This window comes from Dermacentor albipictus, chromosome 4 (genome assembly GCF_038994185.2).
Source record: "Dermacentor albipictus isolate Rhodes 1998 colony chromosome 4, USDA_Dalb.pri_finalv2, whole genome shotgun sequence".
NCBI classification, from domain to species: Eukaryota; Metazoa; Arthropoda; class Arachnida; order Ixodida; family Ixodidae; genus Dermacentor; species Dermacentor albipictus.
Genome location: NC_091824.1, coordinates 142,605,192 through 142,631,352, shown reverse-complemented (window position 1 = coordinate 142,631,352; position 26,161 = coordinate 142,605,192). Strand labels below are relative to the sequence as shown.

General features: G+C 45.0%; 1 protein-coding gene across 1 annotated transcript in view; it reads right to left on the bottom strand.

Moving 5' to 3' along the window:
• Window positions 1-18,889, bottom strand: part of LOC135915423 (venom allergen 3-like) — a 51,258-nt gene extending 32,369 nt beyond the window's left edge. Inside the window, exons 1-2 of the mRNA XM_065448486.2 lie at window positions 18,729-18,889; window positions 18,364-18,637 (exon numbers count right to left, since the gene is read on the bottom strand). The gene's annotated coding sequence lies outside the window, so the exon portion shown is untranslated. The remainder of the gene's footprint in view (window positions 1-18,363; window positions 18,638-18,728) is intronic.
• Window positions 18,890-26,161: the final 7,272 nt, after the last annotated feature.

The following is a 26,161-nucleotide window of genomic DNA, read 5'->3' as shown; positions in this document are numbered from 1 at the left end:
AATGCAATAATGTTCGTGTGCTCAGATACAGATGAAGTGAGAGAGATAAACGGGTTGGGAAAAGCAGAGAGGTTAACCGGATAAGTTTGTGGTTCGCTACCCTGCACTGGGGGAAGGGTAAGGGGAAATGAAAGACGGAAAGAACAGCGGAGACAAAAATCAAAGAAACGAGAAAGGAAGGAAGGAAGGAAAAAGTGGAGTAGGAAAGGCAGGGAGGTTAATCAGTTTAGCTTAACCGGTTTGCTACCCTACACATGGGAGAGGGATGGGGGCGATGAAAGATGGGGAAGAGAGAGAGAGAGAGCGCGTACCATGCCAGATTGATGGAGTCTAAATAAACGAGAAAAAAAATGTGATGGGGAAGGTCGTGAACGTCCATGAGAACTACAATCTCTCCAATAGGCCACTCGAACGTAAAAAGTTTAAGAGTGCCTTCGCTGTATTGTAGTGTGACGACTGTATGTAGGTCGGCGATCCAGGACTGTCTACTCCGAAAGCGGCCGGTCGTCAGGACGCGCCAGCCAGGTCGCGAGTGACTGCTTCTGTGCGCTGTATCGGGGGCAATGACGAAGAACGCCTTCGATGGTTTCCTCGTTGCCACAGTGGTCACACGCAGCACTATCCCCCCCCCCCCCATCCGATGCGGAAAGTAAACGACTTCGTAAATACGACGCCAAGCCACAATCGGCAAAGTAGCGCTGTCTTAAATCGGAATAGTCCAGGTGGAGGATGGAGTTGCAGACGAGGGTCCAGTCGATGTAGACGTGTGTGTTGCAAATTAGGTGTGTTCCGCAACGATTGTAAGGCATCATATACAAGGACACGAAGCTTTGCTGCTGCATCTGTTCTCGATAGTGGGATTGGTTCTTGCACGTCGTGTTCATGAGCATATCAAGCAGCTTCATCGCCATGCTCATTGCCCGTTACGCTTATGCCACAGTGGCTAGGAAGCCACTGAAATGTAACATCGTGTTCTTACTCGACGAGGCGATGAAGGAGCTCTCGGACTTCTAGCACTAGTTATTTGTAGGGTCCACGGCGTAAGGCGGAAAGCAAGCAATATAGAGCTGCCTTGGGGTCACTAAAAACGCTCCATTTTTTAGGTGCTTCCTCTCGAATTATGCGAAGTGCGCTACGAAGAGCAACAAGCTCCGCGGCTCTCGATGTAGTCTGATGGAATGTCTTGGACTTGAAGGTGGTGACTTTCGCAGGAAAAATCACAGATCCTGCAGAACCGTCCATGGTGGCTGAATCATGAGTGTATAGATGGGTATGATCGTTCTATTTTTCGTACAGCAAGAGCAGCGAAAATTGCTTGAAAGTTGGTGATGAGAGTTGTGCCTTCGTTCGGAATTTCTGGTACTGTCTGTCGAACTCGTGGCTGAGCCAAACACCAAAGGCGAAGCAAAGCTCTCGCTCCAGCAGTGTAATCTCATGGTAGGTATATACGATAAGACAGTACCGTCTGACAAAAAGAGGCGCGTGGTTAAATAGGTGAAAGTTAAAGAAGCGCTCGTGGTTTAAATTATTGCGGAGCTATTCCATGTAGTCTAGCTTACAACCGCAATGAATATACCGCGTGTTTTTTTATAGCTGCCCCCAAATTAAAGTTACAGCAATATAAACCATGGTGAAGTTATCACTCGAGTGTCCAGATTGGCAACTTTTATATAATAAATAAATTGCGCACTTATATGTGCTTAAGTAACGAAGTTGTGTCAGTTAACTTGTCGATTATTTATTTTAGGCGGCTACAGCAAATGAGCAGTTGGGAGCCCGTTTTAGAGGTTATCTAGCTCAGTGAAGGAATTTTTATTCAACGCGCTGTGGCAAGAGTAATGCTGTCAAACGGGCTAAGCATTTGGAAGCTTTTTCGAACTGCATGCACCGGATGTAATTGCGGAGCCGGAAACACGTCATGGCCACTATATTTCAGACAGCACCTATATAAGCGCGACACAAAGAGAAAATGCAGACGCCACAAGGGCTGGTCATGTGCCAGGTGACATCGCCAGGAGACATTACCTTTTGCAGACACCACCGTTTATGACGTCTGCATCTTCTTTTTCTGCCTCGTTTATACTGCACTAGTAACATGAATTTGGACTTTTGTGAGAACTACGCGAACAAATCTAACCCATTCAAATGCTTTTCCGAAACCGATGCAGACACTGGAAAAAGAGCGCTGAAGAAAACGCGCTTTCGAAGTTCCTGAGGTCTATACCGGACGTACGTAATAGTCTTTGAGAACGTAGCCTGCTACCGCCTGGATTGTGTCATCGGTTTACTGTCTCTCTCTATCGGCTTAACCTCTTATCCTCGGACCAGGTAGCCAACCAGAACTATACCTCTGGTTATACCATCCTGTCTTTCTGTGCATCCTTTCTTCATAGAGCTGTAGTGGGCGGCGTTCTTCTATCTATCGTGAAGTCTATCGTGAAGTCCGTCGTGAAGGCCCGTAGACTGCAGAAAGCCTATAGTAGCGCAAATAAAGCCTTCGTCGCGGAGGTTCTTTGAGAGCACTGGCCTTGAGCTTTTAGTTCTGATATCGGACGATCATCCAATTGGTCCAGCACTCTGCACATCACTTGGCTCTCGGCACTACTATTGGCGGCGAGGAGTTACGGAGTCGCCATCTATCGGAAGCGCCTCGCTGGCGTAGTATGAGGGATCACGTGGCGCGCTCCCCATAGGTTTTGCTGTCAGCGCTCACTGAAAACACCACGCGCGAGCTCTCCCGGACATTTCTGTAAGTACTTTCGAAACGAGAGAAGTTTCTTACTGTCTAAATAATAATCTTGGGCAAACTGAAAGCACACAATCGTTTACAGACGCTATCTCTTTACCGAATACGTACAGCGAACGCCACTGCGCGCAGTCGCCGCGATGGAGTCTCCCGAACCGGCTTCTTGCGTGAAAGGTAGGTAAACGCTGGGAGCAAACTATGTGAATTATGTTCTTGTAGTGTTTGTATAACTAAATGGAGTGTAATAGAACGAAGCCTCAATGAGGCGATCGCGCAGATTCGCAGCGACCGACTGCGCGTCTGCATGCTTGCCCGCGCACTGTGTCGCTTTCTCCGCGCGCGCGTTTTCGCACCGTGCCATGAGCCTTAGGCCGCAGAATATGAGCATTTGACAGTATACAAGCAACCATTGTTGCGTGGGCGCTATCAGAGCTGTTCAAAAATAATTTCATTGTAGAGACTTCGACGCCTACGAGGACTGTGATGTGCCGTCGCGACGATTCAATCTTTTTTTCTTCTAAATTCTTCGACCTTTCAATACTATTTCTCGAGTTGCGTCGCACTGTATGTTTATCGGTGTTCTCAGCGTGCAATTTCCCGCTGCTCCTTTTTTGTAATACAGTGCATTAATTCATAACACACACATGACCATATGCCATGCTTTCTTTAAATGTGCTTCTTACCGCTGCCTTTCCACTCCACTGAACTTGCCAGTATCTATAGCATCGACAAGTTCATAGACCAAACCGTCATGACATTAGTCGGGCAGCGGACTCGGGCGAGCGTCTCAGTGCGGGTTTCAGAACATCGCAGACCCGGCGCCGTAGCAGATGACCATATGACCATATGACACACATGGCCATATGCCATGCTTTCTTTAAATGTGCTTCAGACCGCTGCCTTTCCACTCCACTGAACTTGCCAGTATCTATAGCATCGACAAGTTCATAGACCAAACCGTCATGACATTAGTCGGGCAGCGGACTCGGGCGAGCGTCTCAGTGCGGGTTTCAGAACATCGCAGACCCGGCGCCGTAGCAGAAATCTTCCTCTCGCCTGTGCTTGCTGCATACCCGAGTTGTAGCCGATGACTGTTTGCCGGTTTTATGTTTCGCGAGCCAAGCTTCACGCAACTTCTTGTCCTGCGGCTACGTGTGTCGATATATGTTGCCTCTTACCATAAAGCGACTTATTTATCAAGCTCTCTTCCATGCTCACTTGAACTACTGTGCTTTAATATGGGGAAACACTACATTAACCAATTTGAATAAGCTAAAAATACTTCAGAAACGAGCTATTAGGGCAATAGAGAACATACCATACCTTGAACACACCAGCCATCTTTTTGTGAAACATAAAATTGTTACGGCGAACAATATATACAAATGCAGGCTGCTGCAATCCTACATTAGTGCAACTCGCGGGAAGCTGGACACATTTCTCACACTTGCAAATCTTGAACCTACTCAAAGTATTTACTTCCATCGGTATAAACCCCCCTGGAAAACTCCATTCTCACGCACTATTTACGGAACGCAAAGGCTTAGCTACACATTACCAAGCACTCTTAACGCATATGAGCAGCAAGACATCGAAATCAGAACACTAAATCCCACCAGTGTAGTTAGCTTGTTTTTGTAACTGCGCATTCCTTAAATTGTATTGCATTATATAAATGTTGCATGTATCATTGATGCCAATTTGTCTTCTCTTGCTTTATTATATGCAAAAATGATCCCATATGTACAATTTTTTGTACTGGTGTATAATTATTTGCTTTCGCTTGAGTGTTTACTCTGTCACTTTAAATTATTCACTTTGTGCTTGTGTAATTATCTTTTTACTTGTATATTTACCCTGTCATTGCTACTACAGGGTGGACGGTGCTTAGTCAAGCTGCAGTATCCGCAGCTTTTTCGCCGTCTCCCCTTTTTCACAAATGTTTTTGTTTGGTGAAAATAAAACACTGACTGACTGACTGACTGACTGACTGACACCGGCCTCCGTTACGTGCGTCCGGCCCTGCGGCACCGAGCAGTAGCCTACCATGTTGCGCGCCTTCAAAGGCAGCCACTACATATTGTAGTGCTTTCAACCGTTGTAAAGGAGACACTCGAAGCGGGAAAATGTCGCCACTAAATGAGGACCGCAGCGTACGAGGGAATTTAAACTCGTTTTCAGCTCGCTTCGGCGCGCCCGAAGCAGCCGACGCGGCCGCTATGTCCACGTGATCCCTCCTAGCACGTCACGCCGACGGTGGCGCCAGCTTTTCCAGTGGTGGAGCTCGAGGCCAATAGGTGGGGGGGGGGGGGCGCAGACACAGAGGTGTGAGAGCGTCACATGACAGCTGCATGTATCGCACGGGGAGCTGTTCTCTCTCTCTCTCTCTCAGACATTCAATAAGACCCATAATGTAATTTTAAGGTGACACAAAACAAGATAGCAGAGTGGCAAATAAGAAACGAGCTTTAAATATCCAAGGCCGCTGTTATCTTACATTTGCTAAGCGTGGGCGTTGGTAGTGTTTCTCATAAGATTGCGCACGCATGCCTGACACGGCGAGCGCCTGGTTGTCGCGCTTCCGCACGTTGCGACAGATCGCGCGCGCGCCGTTATCTCCAATCTCTAACTTAACTATTAGCCCCGAGAACGAACACGAGCGGCGCTGCGAGCGCCGCTCGCGTGACGTCAGGGCACGGACTCGCGCCTGTCCTCTGCTACAGTTCGTGCGTTGTACGGGCGCTTTCTGCGGTGTTTTCGTTTGTTCGCCCTCGTTCTCTCTGCTTGTATACTTATGGTGGTCGTCTCAAATATATTTTTATACGTCTTCCTTTGCGAACATTTATTCAAAGAGCTAATTTCTTAGACAACAATGCAGCTCTCGAAGGCAACGCTACAGTGCCAGCCGAAGCGACGCAGACCAGCCCATTGCGGGTTTTTCATACGCGGATAGACAATCGCAAAAGCATAGCCTATAGGAATCCAGTTATGATACCATACCTGCCGCGGTGCAACAAGTATGTCACAAAGCTGGCTATATATGACTTCTACAGCAGTTACGTTGATTTTATTCCGCTAAAACAGGTTTGCTCACGACGAGTAGTTCATGGTATAATATCGAATTTTTGCATTTCTTCACAGAAACGCTCGGCAGTAGCACGGTGACTTAACTAATACTGGAGCTTAGATTCTACACGCTTCACTTGCTTCTTTAACTACTTGTCAACATTAGGCGGTTCTTCACGTGTTTATTTTTATTAAGCGGCGGAAATTTGAAGTACAGTTAATGAAGGCTTACAGCTATTTACAGAGTACAAATAGGAATGTACCAATATATATTCCCTTTTCCGTGCTACACGTTCAACTCACCTCTTTAGAGCGCGTTTGTTAAGGATTAATAATGCATGTTATGTTCATCTTTTTTTGTCTATGTTACCAAGTGTATATCATTTATATATTTAAATGCCGCAGTGTGTTTTGCATTGTTATCGTGGAAATATTTCACTGTGCTTTCATATATTGTATAACTGCAATGTTTTATGGCCACTATATAAATGTAATTTATATGGCGCTTGATGTGTTACCCCATGCAGCCATATTGTACCTAAGAGGGTGAGATTACCTCAAGCCGCGTCTGTGCGGCCTTTTTCCCTCATCCACCTCCATTTACCACTCCTCTGTACATGTGTGTGTGTAAATGGAAATTAATAAATCAAATCAAATCAAACTCACTTGAGAAATTTACTAGTGCTTGTTGCTTGAGGAATATACAGGACGAATCTGTTTGGCAAACTGACACAGGCTGCTCGGCCCAATTTTTTTAGTGAAGTATGCCTGCTGAACCACATAGCTGCAGCCAGAAAGCAGTCGAAGCGTCAATGACTAGTAGTATGGGACATATTGAAGATATCGAAATTCCCCCTGTGGAGGGTCAGAAATCAAGTGAAAGTATATGCAAGGCTTGTGGTGCTTTCTTTATGAATGTTTGCGATTGGATTGGAGCAAACTTAAATTAGCCTGCAAGGTTCTCTTTTAAGTACCGACGAAGCGAATAGTTATCCGTTTGTATAATTAAATAACGCTGGATCGAGACATGGTGAGACAAAAGGTGCTTGAATTTTCCTTTTGTAGGCAATCTAAGCTGCGTAGTAGTAGCTCGAGAATACTTTAGCCACTCCAGCTGGCGCTGTAAAAAAATGCTTTATGGTTTTAATTCGAAGTTGAAGTGAACTGATGGGTTTCGCGAACACAGCGTGCCTCGCTATACGGACAGTCGATTGCTACCGTTACGTGATCAGGGGTGTGCCATATTGTCGATAAAGGCTACTGAGAGCCACTGTGATACATTTCATCACTTTCAATTGAGTGGCTGTCGATCTAAACAACGAAACTTTTCTCTCAGGTGATTGCTACTATGGTGTTTGTGAATTAACTATGTAAATACTCTACATGACACGCCGTCGTGTTAGCAGCCATGAGCAATTCGTTTTTTGGAGGCCTGTTTCAGAGGGGGATGAAAGTAGCAGCAAACATTTTCATAAGAAATGCGCGCCTAACTATTTTTTACGCATTAATGAATGGCCATATTTGAATAGAACAACACACCAGAGTAATAGGAATCATGATGACAGCTTCGCTGGGCAGTGTCTTTCTAACATCGGATAACATGTTGACGCCCATTACCAAATTTTTCTTCCACGTAAAATGCAATACCTCTCATAGCTAAATACTAAAGGAATGTTAAGTGTTTAGCGAAGCATCATACACAATTTCGCGCGTTGAATTTGCAGATATTCTTTTTTTAGTCAAAATTTACCGATAGACACGGCGCATATATGCATTGCAAAAACTTGTAGACCCCTTTAACGCTACTTAGCTTGCGATATCCAAGTCGCAAAGTTTCTCGACTCACACGCTTTTGAAGAAGAAACTGTGGTTAAGGTATTGCAGCTGAAAGAAGCCGACTTATTCTTCAATACGTACGGCTCGAGCCACCTATACCCCAAGCATGCACGAAGGGAACGAGCGCGCGCGGCAGCCGAGTGAGCCGGAGCGAGCGGCGTCCTGGCCGTGACGTCACTCGCGAGAGGGCGCCATTCCTCTTTCTCGGGGCTAATACAATGCGACAGTACAGTCTGCGGCGAGGTTCCCGCCTGGATACTGTCGCCGGGTCTCCGATTAGCATTTTTACACAGCGCGGGCCTTGTGCGGCAGCATGGCGCGACAGCTTCTGGCACAGCACGCGAATGGCCAGTAAAAGGTGCGAGATCGCGGCACATACTGTGCTTCCTAAATAGCCAGTTTCTTTTTTTGTATTCGGTGCCAAGAAAAGAGCAAAAGCAGCAGTCGCCGTCGGCGACAGGTTCTCGATCTCACGTGCTCTCCGTGGGCTGACGCCTGCGTGCGATGGTCAGTATTCCGATCGCGCAGCGCTCGCATGGATACATTTATACACGGCAAGCGGTGCGAGTAGTCGACATGACTGGTCGAGCCTTTATGCGCGGTTGTGCCGTGTTGGGAACCGCGGGATGGCGGCCTGCGATAAGAAGAGAGGGTGACGTGCATGGGCAAGGTGGCGTAACCTTTTCTTTGCACCGCGGGTCGCAACGCCCGGACCTGCGACGACGACGATATCGCGTGATTCCGCGCTCTCGCCTCCCGGCTAATCAGGATTCCACAGCTGCAACGCGGAACACGCAGTTTCTGCCGCTGCCTATTCCATAGGTGTCGCAATCTCGCTGTTTCAAGCGCTGCGGAAATGCGTTGCCCATCGTGTTGTTTCGTTAATTCACCTTCTACGTACCCTATTTGAGAAACTCGTGTTCCTCCCGACCATCGTATCTAATGACTCCATATGACCATATGCATAAACATACGGTTCCTTGCGATCTTGCCGTATCATTGGATATGGATATTATGGGGCGTATGAGTTTTTCCCTCTCTCAATTTTGATGGGCCCATCTTAGGTCGTCTTCGTTGCTTATATAGACATGCAAGCCGCCGTGGTTGCTCAGTGGCTATGGTGTTGGGCTGCTGAGCACGAGGTCGCGGGATCGGATGCCGGCCACGGCGGTCGCATTTCGATGGGGGCGAAATGCGGCCGATTTAGGTGCACGTTAAAAAACTCCAGGTGGTCTAAATTTCCGGAGTCCTCCACTACGGCGTGCCTCGTAATCAGAAAGTGGTTTTGGCACGTAAAACCCCATAATTTTATATAGACATGCATTGCTCTGCACGTAATGCATTACAGCAACCACCGTGGCATGATAACGTATACCAACAATGCCTTCAAGAGAAGTGTATGAAGTATTGCAGGTGACAGTATGTGTTGCAGAAGCACATAGCGCTTCTGTTCGGGGGAAGTTCTCTCGTTAACTTTGGCATTGTCGATGTCGGGCAAAACTGCGTGCTTATTTTGTGCTTTCCGTGCATTGGTCACAGTTCTCTGGCTGGTGTACTCCGCCTTTGGTGTTTCTGAGGTGCAAACGAATTGATTAAATACCCACTGTGGTGGTGCGTATCGCAATTGTATCATATCAGCTGGATTACTTGAACAGTACTGGCCTATAGCTTTTAGTTTTGACAGTGGGTGGTTGTCCAATCGGTCCAGCAATCTGCACATCACTTGTCTCCCGGCAATATAGCGCGGGCAGACGCAACTCCGTCTACACTGTAAAAATGTTTGCACGCTTACCGTTGGGGTGTCACAAAAATGTACATAGGATGACAACAGAGCTACAACTATACGTGCGATAACAAAAGACGTAGTTAAAAACTGTGTAATCATTCTAACAGCCTTGGGTGAACAGAAATTTCCGACAGGATAGGTTCATATCTCCCCCTGTGAAATTCTCTTGTCGGAAATTGCTGTACACCCAAGGCTGTCAGAATGGTTACATAGTTTTCAACTACGTCTTTTGTCAACGCGCGTCTAGTCAGAGCTCCGGTGTCATCCTCTATAAACTTTTTGTAGAGCCCTAACTGTAAGGATGTTACCAGTGCGACAAGAAAACACCCTTAAGGGTGTAAACATTTTTACAGTGTGCCCAGAAACGGATTCATTAAAGAACCGCCGTAGCACATAACGTAATTGCATCACATCAGCCTGGATTACCTGGATTCTGGGTTACCTGAACAGGCTGACATTACCTGTTCGACGGCTCGCCGTGAAATGCTAGTTAATTAAATAACGTTAACTAAGTGTCTTTCATTATTACATTAATTTGCACGTTCTAATTGCGGAACTAAAGCCACTGAGTAATGAAGTGACATGCGATTAGGAGAGATCCTGTGCTTAGCGAGAGCTTCGAGAAATACATCCTCAAATTCTGTCGCGAAGGGCATTGACGTACCAGATAACGCTCAACACCATTGTCGATAAATGTAGTTCTGATAACTGTTAACTGGAACACCATTGTATTTCGCAACAGATTGTCCTGTCTTTTTGTTGTGATACGATTTATGCAGATAATTCACTGTCACAATAGCTGCAAGAATATCAGTCTTCAACTGATCGTAAGATGTGTCGGTTACATTTCAGAAACATGGGACATGTAGTGTCGTGATGCTGATGCTCTACTTACTCGTGTTTCCGAGATAACGACACGTGAGTTAAAACAACTATGTGCCTACATAAACTTCGCACTCCTTCTGATTATTAATTATAAAAGGAATAGGCAAAGCTGTTTATTAAAATATTATTGTTCAATCTCAGATTAATGTTCAATTAATAAGGTTCAATAGCGTTGCAAGGGAACAACAATTCCGGTTCACCAGTTAGCTTCTAGAGTCGGTGCAGCAGTACGTTTATCTAGGTCAGTTACTCACAGGGGACCTTGATCATGAGAAGGAAATTTACCGAAGAAGAAAAATGGGTTTGAGCGCATACTGCAGACGTTACAATATCATGACCGACAGCATACCGCTATCATTGAAAACAAAGTCTACAATTACTGAATTCTACCGGTGCTAACACATGGGCAGAAACTTGGAGCTTGACAAAGAAGCTTGAGAGCAAGTTAAGGACTGCGCAAAGAGCGATGGAATGAAGAATGTTAGGCGTAACATTAAGAGACAATAAGAGAGCGGTGCGCATAAGAGACTTACGAGGATAGCCGATATTCTAATCGACATTAAGAGAAAAAAAAAAATGGAGCTTGGCAGGTCACGTAATGCGTAGGTTAGACAACCGATGGACCAGTAGGGTTACAGAATGGGTGCCAAAGGAAGGGAAGCGCAGTCGAGGGTGGCAGGAGACTAGGCGGGGTGATGAAATGAGGAAATTCGCAGGCGCTAGTTGGAATCGGTTGGCGCAGGACATGGGTAATTGGAGATCGCAGGGGGAGGGCTTCGTTTTGCAGTGGACATAAATAGGTTGATGATGATGACGGCAATTTGCAACAATCGAAACGTGAAGAGGAGAAAAAATAACTACTGAGAATATCAGTTACGCGCGTAATTACATGGGAGTGTATATGCGCAAGCAAGTATATGTATACCCTGTAGCCCATTGCTGGGCATAGTGTATATTGCTGAACGTGTGTTTTGGATCCTGGTTCAAGCGTCTTCTACAAATGCAGAACCTGCAAACGCAAGGCGGCATTCCAGTCGTTTTCGGCTCGTTGGAGTTTGAATCTATTGAATGTATGCTAATAGAATAGACATATATTTACATTGTCGGGAGTATACAAATGCAGAAGATGACGAACGTATAGGTTGTCATTGTAAACCTGGTAAACTTTACCAAATTAAAATTATGAGGTTTTACGGGCTAAAACCACGATTTGATTATAGTGCACGCCCTAGTGGAGCACTCCGAACTAATTTTGAGCATCTGGGGTTCTTTACCGTGCACCCAATGCGCGGGCGTATTTGCATTTCGACCTCGCCGAAATGCGGCCGCCGCGGCCGGGATTAGCGGAGCAATGACAAAACCACCGCAGCATGTAGGTGAAAAGGAGGAAACATTCTTGATGAGAAGCAAAGGATGAGCCGCCGTTTCGAGAGGAAGCTTATGACATCACGGCATAAAAACAAGGAGTTCAGCGCTTTGCGGTGTTTTGACGGGGCAAGGCCCCAGCATCCGTTTCAATGTCAAGGTCGTTTCGGTAAACTATGCATTCATGCAAGTTGTGCTCAGGCGATTCCGCAACGTCGTGGTTGTCGCAATGTGGGCTCGCAGTTTTGTCATTGCGGTAAAAGAGACTGTTCGCGTATGCGACTTTTTGTCGATGCCTGCAATGAGAGCGTCCCCAAATGCCGCTGTAGATGCAAATGGAAGCCTTAATCCGAGCTTCGGATCAATACTTTATGATAAGTAATGGTGACCAAAGGGTGACTGTACCAGCCTATTATATTTTGTGAGCACTTAAATCTTCGCCCAAGCTGCAGGTGTCTCACGTTTAGTGATTGTCGTTACTGATCAGTGAAGGATTTATTTAGATCAAATTCGAAATGTTGGAAACTATAGTGTAGCCTGCTTCTCCACAAACAATAAGTTGTTCAGTTGTCAAAGGATGATAACACGAAATCATAAGAAATACATTCCGGTGATTAAGCACATCCCATAAACGTGCCATAAGCGGGCTTAAACACTCAATATTAAAAAAAGAAAGAAGCAGAAAAAAAAGCGGCACAATATAGTTTCTGCAATCAACCAAAGTCACTCAATCACGATAATTTAATTACACGAAATAAACGAATAAACGATTCTTCTACCTATTTTTTAGCTGTGATTAAAGGAGTTCCCTTGTCTGGCAAACTTGGATGTTACTTATGAATTCGTTACATGCGCAACTGCCTTCGACTTCTGCCTCAGACCTCTCACATGCGAGTAAGACGAGGAGCAGGACCAGAGAGAATGGAAAATACACGCGCTTCGTTATATGATGGACGACCTTAAAACATACGGTTATGCCTCCTCTTGAAGCATGAGTAAGTACATGCCCGAAGTAATGACCTTTCTTTTTTTCCACGCCCGTGTGCGACGAGAACACGGAGTATAAAGCGACACTGGATGCTCGAGCGTCCACGCTACAAAAGCATCCTCGGCACATCGAGAGCCGAGAAGTTTCGCGTAATTGTTACGTAATAGCGCGAACGCGATCTTGCACTCGTACTCGCCCGGCCCCGCGAGCCCTGGATGCTGTGATTGAGCGTGCTTCTTGAATTCGGATAGGGCTGCGCCGTCGACGCTTTGGGAAACATTGCTCTGGTTGGCCGGGCTAGAAGAATATTGTTTTATGGCACCCTCGATTTCTTTCTTTCTTTCTTTCTTTCTTTCTTTCTTTCTTTCTTTCTTTCTTTCTTTCTTTCTTTCTTTCTTTCTTTCTTTCTTTCTTTCTTTCTTTCTTTCTTTCTTTCTTTCTTTCTTTTAGCTTCACCTGAGGGGCTTTTCAGATAAAGCACCACGGACGGCAGAAATAAATCTGGGCGTGGCGTCGACAAGTGCCGGGTTATTGCAAAAGCGCCTATAGCTGCGCCCGTTTGTCGATGGAAATATTCGATACGGTTGCTTCAGCTACTCCACCTGGCGTTGGAGAGGCCTGTGCAAGAAAAAAATATGGCTTTGGCATGCACTTCGTCATGCGTAACGGTGGACAGCACTGGTTGTTTAGGTCCATAAAATGCCGGAAGCATGCGGGGATTAGCTAAATCAACGGAGCGTGGAAGGAGCCTCGACACTTGCGGGATTCTTGTAGAAGAGCGAGAGAGAGAGAGAGAGAGAGAGAGAGAGAGAGAGAGAGAGAGAGAGAGGTGGGGGAATGGCTGAATAGCTATAATCAGAAATGCACCCAGCTCCACCCTTGTGAAAAGGTATTCGGGTTATACAAATGTGATGAAAAAAGCGAACGCTTGGCGTACACGTGCGCAAGAAGTAATAATAAAGGAAGAATAACAAAATGCCCCATAGCGAAAAGCGTTCGCGCAAACCAGACCAATTGAAACAACAAAGCAGCTTCCACGATGCAGTGCCAAAAAAGGGCTGAAATGATTGCTAGTCAGAAAAAAAAAGAAAGAAGCAAAGTTTCGTATTTAAGGCAAGTTGGCGATTATCGAAGGTCACGACATATAGCCTACATGCATTTTGCAAAGTTTCAGAGCGCGCAGTAACCGAAATCTTGTTCTCGCGTCACACGTATGAAAATCTGTTTAAATGCCGCTTATTGTCGCAGGCTCATGGTATGCTTTATTATAATATACGTATGAGGGCCCGTATTAAAAAAAAAGTTATCGCGCTAGAATTATTCGTAAGAGCAGATTGCAGCCAATCCTGATGCTGGACGTACTACATGCGAAGGCGGCTGGCACATGCAAACAGCACTTACGAACGAAATGCTTTGTGAATTCAGCCCGAGATATTATATATAGCTGTAGTTCTGAAGCAATTCGATCTAAGCGTACACGTGGCTGTTGATATGCTCTGAAGCACTGGCGCGAAAATGTAATGCAATCGTTCAGGTAAAGCGGTACTAGCGACGGGCTTTTGACGTAATCGGATTTAGGCAATATAAAGCAGCGCCACTGAAGCCGTCCGTTGAACATTGACGGGCAATTCGTTGGCGAAGATATTGCTCAACATTTAGGATGCGGTGGTGTGCACCTGTCAAATAGTGCGCGCATTTGAATTTTGTGTATAAGTAATTATATACAAAAATCTAGGGCGGGAGATGGAAATTCAAGACGATGAGCAAAACGAGAACATGGTGAAAGCAGGAGCCAACGTTTCGACTAGTGGACTTGTCGAAACGACAGGAGCCAACGTTTCGACTAGTGGACTTGTCGAAACGACAGGTAGCCTTGAAGAAAACAAGCCCACTTGTCGAAACGTTGGTTCCTGCTTTCACCTTGTTCTCGTTTTGCTCAATTACATGAAAAATAATGTTACGTGTTCTACAGCATGTGCACTTTTGCGCAATCGTTACTCCACGTGCAGCCGCTTCGTGCTCCTATCCGAAGCGGCCAAGTCTATCCCGCGGCTTTTCGTCTCACGACGCGTTGATGAATGAGGCTCCCGCGCAGACAAATTCGCAGCCAATCCGAAATTTGTAATGAGCCAAGATTTTTCTTCTTCTTTGTTTCTTAGGCTCAGAGCCATATTCGTACAGCCATGAACAAACAGCCTCCGACTCCCTTGTCCATCCGCGCCGCCCGCTCTTTTGCAAACAAATGAACCTATATACCCGCTGATAATTTATGAAGTGTCCGCCCAGCCGATTTGCGTATTGTTGGATCACGCGTAAACACGCGTTGCAAATGAAAGGCCAACTTGTGCGAAACGCGTCGCTGCCGCGTTCGTGCAGCTATGGCGGCTTGCTTCGCCCGATGCCACGCGCAGGCCGTATGTATACCGCAGCTTCGATAGCCCGCAGGAATTTCGCTTCCCGGTCGCGCCGTCCCCACGAGGTGGGGGAGAAGGAAACGGCGGCCCCCCTTGGGCGGCTGGGTTGCCCCTGAGCGAGGGTCAAGTTCGCATCTCGGTTCGACCGAGAGCGAGCGCCCAGCGCCAAGGTCTTTCCGTTCAAGCGCCGTTCATTAGCGGCCGGTGCGGTCGGGCCACACTGGTCACTGAATGGCACGGCCTCATTGAATTTCGCGCTGGCTTCGACTTTCTCTCGCTGCTTTTTTCTTTCTTTCTTTCTTTCTTTCTTTCTTTCTTTCTTTCTTTCTTTCTTTCTTTCTTTCTTTCTTTCTTTCTTTCTTTCTTTCTTTCTTTCTTTCTTTCTTTCTTTCTTTCTTTCTTTCTTTCTTTCTTTCTTTCTTTCCTCCCCTCCGTCGTGTACCGCCTGCGTACTTATCGTTTCCCGTTCGTTTTTCTTTTCTTTTGCAGTTAAGAACGAGTGTTCTCTTGGCGCGGTTATCCTCGGTGCGCCGTTTTTCTCGCTGATTAAATCGTAACGACCGGATAACCAGGCTTTATTTATCGCGTGATTCGGCTTGATGCCCCTTTATATGGTATAATCGCTTGTCTGTAGACGCCGGTTGCTGGCGTTTAGGCTTTGATCCGCCACGCGAATGGGCGTCCTCTGACGGGCATGAACCATTCAGAACCAGCTGCGACCTCAGCGGCAAAGATGCGTTTGCGCACGTTTAAAGAATACTTCGCGCTTAACGTCTTAAGCTGCGCAGGTTGGCATCTGGCGGGTTTTAGGTGTTGGATAAAGTAAAACGGGGGGCGTCAAGAGTCACAACCTCGTGTGTAGTGGCAACATTCGTCACAAAGTTCACGCGGAGTCGTTACGGTTAATTAAACCGCCAGGCTGCAGCACGTTAGGGGCTGTGGAGAACCGTTGATGACGAGACAAGCTTCACTCTGCGCTTTGAGAAAAAATGAAACGAGGATTGGTTTTTGCGTAATCGTACGCCATCGAAGACTCCCACATTGCAGCGCCGGCTGGGATCTGTTGTCGAAAATTACGTTATATTTGAGTAGCTTTGCGGACGTAGACTCTGGTTATGTCACTTCGTTGATTATGTCGTCCGAGACTATAGATGCGCTCGCGACATGAAAAGGTGGCAGCCCACACAACGGGTCATCGTTTAGTCACACACTCGGTCGCACACGACTGCGCCTGGGTTATAAGTGTGTGCATGCGTGTGGGTTCGTTTGCGAAATAGAACGTGGTCAGCAAACGGCGCTGTGTTTTACTATGGGGCTGCTCACTTTGAAGGAAGTATTTGCCTATGGCACGTACTTGTTTTGTAGAGACTCTGTCCAGGCCGTGAGACGTCTCCCGACTATTTTTTTGCAGGCTGTGCTGAAAAGCAAGGTAGCATGTACTTTCCGTTCTACCTAGGGTGAGGGGATTGTGCATTTCGATGTCGAAACACTTTCCAAATTTCGGACGATCTCTTTTGATTGATTGAGTCATAGTGTTTGAAGTCCCATACGCAACAATGTGGCTATGAGAGATCGCCACCTTCACTGAGCTAGCGCGTCAGGGGAGCGATTCCCGTGAAAACATCGTTATAAGACGGGAAGGTATGTTAAGAGCAAGATGAACATGCACGCTTTAGCTCACGTTTTGCCCTTCTTGCTCTGAAAGTCCTTGTAGATTGCTTTAGTTACTTTCGTGAAACAATTTTTGACTCATAAATGCTATATAGCAATAATTAATGCCACTTACCGTGTAGTTTCTGTATGTGTGTATGTATGTATGTTTTAAGCACATTACAAAGGAAGATAACTGTTTAGAATATTAGGGTATGCTTTTTACTTTCTTTCATAGATTCGTTGCTCAATTTAGTAGAGGGAAAATGATTGAATACTGCGACACTGTGTTTCGAGATGTATGTGCGGCGCAGTCAAAATTTTACGACGCAGTGCCCTTCATCTCTTGCATTTTTCTGCCGCAGCATTTGTCTTTCACTTGCTGTCATTGTTCAAAAAGGGTGAAGTATTCGTTTTAGCCGTCAGCGTATGGCTTTTTTTTTTCTCCCAAGCGCGTTGTGGTGATCCCTGACGAATCAAATCAAGCAAAATCAATAAACTTGCAGCGCGGAAATGCAAGAGAAAAGTGAGACATGCACGTGCGTTAAGAGCTACTACATTTGAAAACTACTATATCTGTTAACCTAGTCTTCTATGCTGCTTGTGCGATTCCTCCCCTATATCGAATTTTGAAACTGAGCGATGTAAGATTGCTTGTGTTGGCATCTCCTCTCTAAAAAAACTGAGTTGAGATTTATGTGGTATTGCAGTAAGTGATAAGAAAGTCTTCTCACTTTTGTACGAAGAAGCCACTCCTCTGTTAAGGCATTAAATTTTCAGTCAGCACTGTGTGTATATGTCTCCCTTTGTCCTGTTTCCATGCGGCGTAAGTTTGTGATCATGAAGCGCAAATAATAATAAAAGTAGCTCTAATCTACTTTCTCAGCAAATTCATCTCAAATCCTTGAAGAAGAAAATTGTGTATCAACCATGTCTTATCTAGCTGTGGCCGAGTGGCTGTAGCGCTATATTTCCATCTTGTAATATTCGTATCAAATTTAATGCATCCTAAAGCTCCGAGTGTTGAAGAAGTCGGTACAAAAATAAATGCGAGGACTTTTCTAATAGGCAATAGTAACACGTCTGCAGCGTTTGCGGCTATCGACGTTACGATTTAAACGCGCCTGGAGCTTCATTCAAGTAGCGATAACATTAGAATTCTGTAAAACCTAACCTTGTGTTTTCTCAACAGGAAAATAGCGTAGCTTCTTACAGTAACCACTTATCATGCATAACTAGCTAGTATATAAGACTTTAAAGCCCGTTTGGTACCAAATGATTCTTTCAGTCGTGATGAGGGTTACAAGTGGACTGGTGGCAGCCAGTGCTCTTAGTCTGTATACAGCGTCATAATGATAGTGATACTTTACGATGGATCAATGAGAAGGCCGTACTTCACATCAACGCCCCCCCCCCCCCCCCCCTTTCTTATTTATCCGGCCTAGTGCCAGCGCTCAGCAGTACTCAAAACGCAAGTGGCTACAGTATGCATGTGATCACAAAGAGCCACTTTCAAAACGCGTGTGACGTGAAGCGCGACAAAACGTAAAAAAAAAATGATACTACACTAAACATAAGGAAAGAACAAAAATAAGGAATTAAAATAGATGCAATCACATCACCGTACCTTAAATAAGGTGGACGCCGGTCCAAGGATACGATGCCCGCAGTGGCACGGTTAACCGCTCGGAACACCGACGAGCGGGCGACTGAATGGGATCGGCAGTGGTTCGAGCTCACACTTTGGCGCCGGTGACTGTGAGTAGGCTCGGCGTCGTTGTGTTCCCAGAGTACGGTGCTCAGATGAGGATGGCCACCGGTGCAGCGGCCTCTTTATGCCGTGCGTCTGTGACGAACGCCGCGCGCGCGCCGTATCACCCTTGCCCCGCATACAGCACCTACTGACAAAGGGAGAGAAAAAAAAAACGCAGGCGCCCAATACGGAAATCTCGTAAGAGAGGCGATAAAAATAAAATAAAATAACGCCCTCACCCCTTAAGCGGTATACAGCCAGTGCGCTGGGTGAAGCGAGCTGAGGTGAGGGGCTCTCCCGCCTAAAGCAGGGGGGCGAGTGATGCTGCGCGGCATATCAAGCAAGGCCAGAGGCGCCTCACGGTCTCCCGCCCTCGATGGTGAAAGAGCGTCTTCCCCTCGCCCTCATCCTCGCCTCTTTTTCCTTCCTGTAGACCGCCCTGGTGTTCAGAATGAAAGCGCTTTGCAGGTTGGCCGCTGCCTGGGCGCAATCACTACTTTCTCTCTCTCCCTCCGTTTACGTACGTTTTTTCAATCTTACAGCGAGAGACTCGGGGTTGAGCGACTGATGGAGATTAAACAGAGCGAGGTGGTTGTGCGATTGGAGAAAGGGGTGGAGCTTCTCCGCCTCCCTCCCTCCATTGTGCATCATCGGAAGTGTTTTGTCATTGCAAACGTGTCGCTGTGTGGCTACAAACGTAGCCAACCGGAATCGCACTTCTCCTCTAAGAGAAAAAAAAGAATGAGGAAAAACAAAACGTGAAATCTGATTGTACGATAAACTGAAAACTGTAGAAATGAATTAGTCTATGCACACGGCACGAAAGTACAGTCATCTAGAATGCGGCCTCATAAAAAAAAAAGAATTAATGCAGGACAATTTGGCAAATGTTGGGCTTGAGGCGAGTGAAACTTGAATAAACGACATTTCGGCTGAACGAATCTACTTAGTGGCAATGGTGATCTTACGCTTTACCCTTATCATCGTGCTAAGTGATAACTTGAGGTGTTTCTTCCTTTTATTTTTCTGTGGTGAAAGCTGCTATAGGAGATTTCGCAGCGCTTACGCAGTTTTGGTTTTCAATTCCTTATGCATATTCAGTTGTAGAAGTCGGCGATCCTACACTGATAGGCTGTTCCTTCTCCTTGTGAATAGCAAACAGCACTGTGGATCAAATTTCGATAACAATATTCTGGTACAAAACGTGAAACCTCTCGCATATAAGTTGAGGGGAGTTCTTGGGAGTATGTCGACAGCTTTTGCGAAGCGTTCTTGCAATGAACGAAACCACAAAAGTGGAAAACGATACCAGCTAAATCTATCGGAGAAACCTTGAATGAATCACGCGAGTGCATCTACCTACATTAAGACAGTCCAGTTGTCCTGGAAAAAGAGCAAGCTGTTCTCGAAGTATACTAGTACGATGACCAAAAGCGCGAAAGTGTGACCAGTTCTCGCGCTATTCTCTGGCCTAATGGAGCAGATTAAGCAAGTTTGTTTTGGTAGGTAGGCTGACTGGAGATACTCTCTGGTTAACCTCCCTGTCTTTCCTTTGCATGTCTCCCTCTCTCTCTCGCTCACGTAGACGGAAGGTGCACGGATGTCCAGACAAAATCGCCATCAAAGGAACTGAGCCGCCAAGTTTTACTCTGGCGAAAGAAACTGCGAATGCTAAAAGGTTGCATAAGGTTGTGACATTCGTCTTCTATGGCGAATATTTAATTACGCGGACGTGTTTTCGAGATACGAACGACACAGTCACACTATCTTGTGACTCGTCCCTTTTAAGCGAAGGGAAAAACATCTGTTGAGGAAACTTCGCGGAAATTTGACGAAGGCAATGATTCTTTGCATGGGTGCCTGCGAACTCTGTGTTTCGATTACGTCTTCTAATGTGACCAATAAATATTTTTAGCTATGCGCAACATCGGTGTCGCAAGCTATATTTAGCAAGTAAATGATACTATTTGCGATGTAGATCACAGAAATTCTTCAATGTTGTCAACTTTTCTGCCCATAAAGACGTTCAAGCCAATGCAATCACAATATATTTTTTGCTGTGCCAATATGGATGTTGGAGCACCGACGTTTCTTTAAAAAATAACATTTATCTTTGCAACAATGAGGGTAAATCTTATTCTTATGTGTTTCTTATCTTGCTGTAAGGCTGAAAACATCAGCATCAGGAACATGCCTATGACGGAGGTCGGTTTCGTGTGCTCGCTACATCATAGTTATTTCGACAAGCTGGACAGGGAACTTCCCAAAGGCAGGTTCTCGATTCAAAAGTGCTGTGATTCACCAACCCATCCTACACATGGAAAAATGAAGTAGCCAATGTAATTGAAATCAGGGGTAGTCGAGCATTCCGTATTTCCCCTTACAGCTTACCGTTTGTACTAACTTGAAGGGACATTGAAAAGGAACGCTGAATCAGTTTACACTCACAAAATGCTGATTGAAAATAATTGTTTTGTTAGTTATTTTCGCAATAACAGGTTGATTAGCATTTAAAAAAAAATGAAGGTCGAACTCCCACTCTTTGAAGTTCGCGTTGAAGCCCCGGCGTCCGATTTCAAGACGACGTCATGAATTTCTGATTGGCTTCCGCAGAGCTGATTCTCCATATTTTCTAGTGTTTGGGCCATTATAGCGCTGGAAGTATTCTAGAAACTTGCTATCTTCAGTCTAGCTGCGTTAGAATGTCATGTAGCGCAGTTTTTACAGGTAAAAAATTAACTAGGCCCCAGAAGGCGCCATCGAAGTTCATGACGTCACGAAGAACTGGTGCGGAAACCTGAAGGTGGCTCAGCCACGCCTATTTCGTTAAGGCATCATCTCTCGTATACTGAGCCTCCTGTGAAGGCAAGGTTGTGTTTTTTGATGTAGGAGTGTAATTTACTAATACAGCTCAACTGATTTTTCCCGTAAATGTTCCTTCAAAGTTCGCATAAGTGCTATGAAACGCTGAATTCCGAAAACGTCGACAGCGAATACTGGCAGACGAATATTATCATGTTCATGGTGGCAATGGCAATCCAAGGGATAATTCTTTGCTTTTGGTGAAATCAAGCTCGTCAATTTCAGGACTTGCAACTCAGTGCAGTTTTGGCTGCAGGGCCAGCTTGACGATCAGAAGTAAACACTATTTAAGAAAAAGTACAGAAATGCCCGAACGGGACGTTATGTATACGGTGAGCCTTCTATTACCACGGCAGTAATAGTTCATTCCCTCGCGTGAACTTTGCCCACTAAATATAATGTTGATAAAGCTTTCTGTGAGCGAGAGGTGTTTCCGTGTAGCGCCCTCAAGATATTTGCATGAATATAGCAATGTTTAATGACACTTGCTGTTTGAACAGTACTGAGTACTTTGGAACTTTTTGTTGGGTTAATTAGTTAAGCACGGTATTTACTCTCATCCGAGCGCTAATGAAAACACACATAAATATTCACAATGAAGAATACAACACACACGCGCGCACTACTAACCGTTTTTCTTCTTTTTTTAGGAACCAGTTATACACATTGACCACATCTGCGCATGTGCGAACCTTAAAACGACACTGTGGCAGAGGCTAAATGACCCTACATTACTACAGATGAGATGCATGTGTATATAGAAGCGATTTACTTTTCCGGAAGACGCGCCGTAGTGGTTTGGGCATATAGCGTCCTGCTGCTGAACACGAGGTCGATGGCTCGATTCCTGCTCTCGGCGGCCGCACTTCAATGTGGGCGAAATGTGAAAATGTTCGTGTGCTTTCATCTAGGCGCACGTGGAAGAAGCTGCGCTTGTCAAAGTAATCCGGAGCCCTCCACTATACTTCGTATTGCAGTAGAGCGGCAAGTTGGGCTACTTGGTGGAAGCGTCCTGTCCAGTTCTACTTCTGTTGCCCTTGTGTATATAGCGCAATAACCGCCGCATTACAAGATGAACTACGTCTCTGCCACTCTGCAGTTTCGGGACATTAAAGTTTTCTTATTTCTTATTTTGCCGAGCTATACACTCTAGCGGAAGAGAAGGGACACCACATTACAGTTCAGTGGGTTCCCAGTCACTGTGGCATAAACGGCAATGAACTGGCCGATGCTGAAGCGAAGAAGGCGCTCGAAGAACCAGAATCACTGGTGGCGATTCCTTCTTCAAGAGCGGAAGCCAACTGCCTTCTCTCAAGTTTCATCCGAACAGAGACAGAAAAGTACTGGGATAATTCGGATAATCGCCACAGACGACTCCAAAGATTGGACCCTACCATGAAATTTAGGCTACCACCCATAATTCAACGCAGCTGTGCCAGTCTCATGCACAGACTATCTGACCGTTCATATCGATGACTGATGTAAAAGAGTCAATCGTGGTTAGTTGCGCAATGGTCGACTGCCCTTTTCTAAACCCGTTTTTGAACTTTGTCAATATAGAGTGCTGTTATACAAACTTGTGTATGTCTTTTCGCAATAATATGTTCTGTTAGTTTACAACACGAAGAACTTAGTGAAATCACCCGTTAATTTTGTAATAACAATCTCGTCCTCCAGTCACTTGGCAACTTTCCGGACAACAAAGAAACACATTTATAATGACAAGAAGCATTGCAACAACCTCAGCATATCGCCAAATATTTACTCGAGTAAACATTTTGCAGTGAGTAGTGCTGTAGTGTGCTCCTGTGTTTGTGCTTTACATCTGAGCTCTAATGACTATAAATAGAGTTCTTCGTCCAAGATAGACTTACTTTAAAAGAAAAAAAAATCCAAGTGATCGAGGTCACAAAGCTTTTCGTTCGAAAGTTTTGTTTGCCTATGGCCGGCCGCCATCACTAATAATATGTCCAGCATCAGGATTGGCTGGAATTTTCTCTTACCAAGAATTATAACGTAAGACGTCTTTGTGAATACGGGCCCTGTTTATATTTAAGTTCCTTTCAAGCGTATAACAGAGGCGGAGGAGGAAGTGGTTGAGTGTTGCTCGCCCCAGGCCTTGCAAAATAGCCTGGCAAAATAGCTTTGCAAGAAACTGCGGGCAATTGTTCCGCCCGAGCTCCACTTATCATGTGCGGTAATGTCTGAAGGCCGTCACAATTAATAAATCCAGTAACACAACGACATCTGGTAAGACAAGGACAAGCGGTCTTCACACAAGATACTACTCTGTTAGTTTTAATGGATTTAGATAAGGCCTCTTAAAAAAAGCATTCTCGTTATTTCATAATAATTCGTTTGAAGAATGAGGTAACGAGAAGGCAAACTGAAGAAAAACTGAAGGAAGTAAAAAAAAAGCGCGTGACAGCAATTAGGATAGCCTATTTTAAGTATAAAGGTTCGAATTTCCAACTTCTTCATTTTGTTATACGTAAAAAATCAAAATGAAAAAAATGTTCGTCAGTGGGCACACCTAAGTTAGATTCAAACTTCATTCATTCCTCTAATTGCAGAAGCTTGTCACATGTTGTGACACTGTTTTTGCTTTACTGTCCCGATATGCACAACACTTGCAAATAACGTCTTGTTTGACTTCATACTGGTTGCCTTTGTTTAAGTTGCGTCTGCTATATGGTATTAGCTCTTTATTCAATAAGAAAAAAAAAGAACGCTTATGTAGCATTGCGGCCACTGCAGGAACCTTTCCTACATGACACCGTGCCGATTGAAAATTCGACGTTCGCGTTTTTTTTCTTTTTTTTTAGATATTATGTGTCAGTGTTCACTGCTTGTGCATGCGAAATGTAACATCTACAAATGCACTATAATTACGAACACAAAAATTCATATACTGGGCACATTGCATTGCTCAGAAAGCTTTCAGGATTTAAATGAGAAGGAACCACTTTTATTACGCACATAATTTTCTGCTGAGAGAGGAAGAACACCCGACGACTTGATGAACGTAATTTCACCCCCCGTGTAACTATGTCCACAAACCAGGCTCATATACCTGAGGCGGAGCTTGCCACATTAAGCCAACTCCGATTTATTTTGTACGATATTTTGGTTGCGTTGTCCAACAGGTGGAGTTGGTCAGAAGTGCCCAAAATACATCCGCCAGGACGCAGTGCTTCATCGGGCACAATCACGCCACAGGATTCACTCGAACTCGTCGTACTGCGAAAAAGAAGAAAGAAAAGAAAGTCATGAGCATTCCCGTGTGACGTGAAAAATCACGAAAACCATGCTAGGAAGAGCAAATATTCCAAATTTTGAATACGAATTTAATAATATTTGCTATTCGTTTCACACCTGATTCGATAATTCACTATCCGAAGAGTTAGAATATTCGCATAGTTCGAATATTAAGGGGCAACAAAAGCCTCACTGATTCTGTTGCAGGAGAACCGCGGTTGTTGAAAGGACAATCCAGTTCCTGAACAAACACACCGACTAGGTCCCATATGAGCAGTAATTACCAGCCACTGTGTAAGTATGTCTCGCCTTAGGCAGCTTACAAATTCGCTTTTTCCTTCCCCCAGTGTAAGGTAGCCAAGCGGGCTTAGTCCCGGTTAACCTGCCTGTCTTTCATTTATCACTTTCTCTTTTTCTCGCTGTCTTTATTTAGACAAGGCAATTTATTATTTGGCCAATCTCACCATGTTCGCATTTCTTCAAGTCTTCTTTAACGACCATTACCTTCTACTACGGGCATCTGAGATGGTGCTGCTCTTATTTTTTTTTCGTTACTGTCATTGTCATTGTGCACCAGATATGATTGTACTTTGTTTCTCATTACAAATGTTCTAAGTTGACATGACATGCGATTGTTACCGGCATTGCTTGCATCAAAAAATATAAACAAGCCCTTTCGTGACCAAACAAACTCCACCGAACTTTTCATTTCACTTTATGTAGAAATTAAGAATACTGAACATTTGATTGGGTATTCGAAGGTCTTTTTCTCTCGAATATCTATATTTGATTCGGTTCAATATTTTCACTATTCGAACACTCTTGCACGCTAGCTAAGAAGTTCGTGACCCGGTTCCCATATGTGGTGCGATGGAAAATAATAGGTGCAGGATTATTTTGACGCGTCAGGTTTGCGTCGAACGTGTTTGCACGTTTGCGAAGGATAAACGCTCGGGTGAAAACAGCAGATAGCAAGAACAGTGGTAACATCGCCAAAAATAATGAAGGCAGAGTGAAATAATTAACTGCTTAGTTAAAATGAGGTGCACGTGACTGCCTCAAGGGAAAATGACCGATAGGCAAACGAATAAAAAAAAAAAACAGGAAAAGGTGACATTCAAAAGTCAATACTACCGAAACTTCATTTCACCACGATACAATAACAAAGAACTAGTTGATGCAACTCTCTTTTCGATAAACATGTGGCAATTCTAGCGTTTGCCTTTTTTCACAAATAACGTATAGATGGCAGATCCAAACCACTGGTTCAAATCTACGTTAAGCGATGCGGTGCTGAAACCTTTCAAATAATCAAATTATTAGTTCATTATTTATTTACCTTATTTCTTTTTTATTTGGGAATGTATTAGAGGCCTCAAGCAAGGCATCGAGTAAAGTGAGCCATGCGGTAAAGTTGAGAACAACCCCCACGGTTGCTGCAATACAAAACTTCGGCAAGCAAATAACAAGGATAACACACTTGAAAAAATTCCAGTACCACCCCCGAATGAAGAAGGGCATCATATCTTTGCAACCTAGTTTCGAGCGAAGC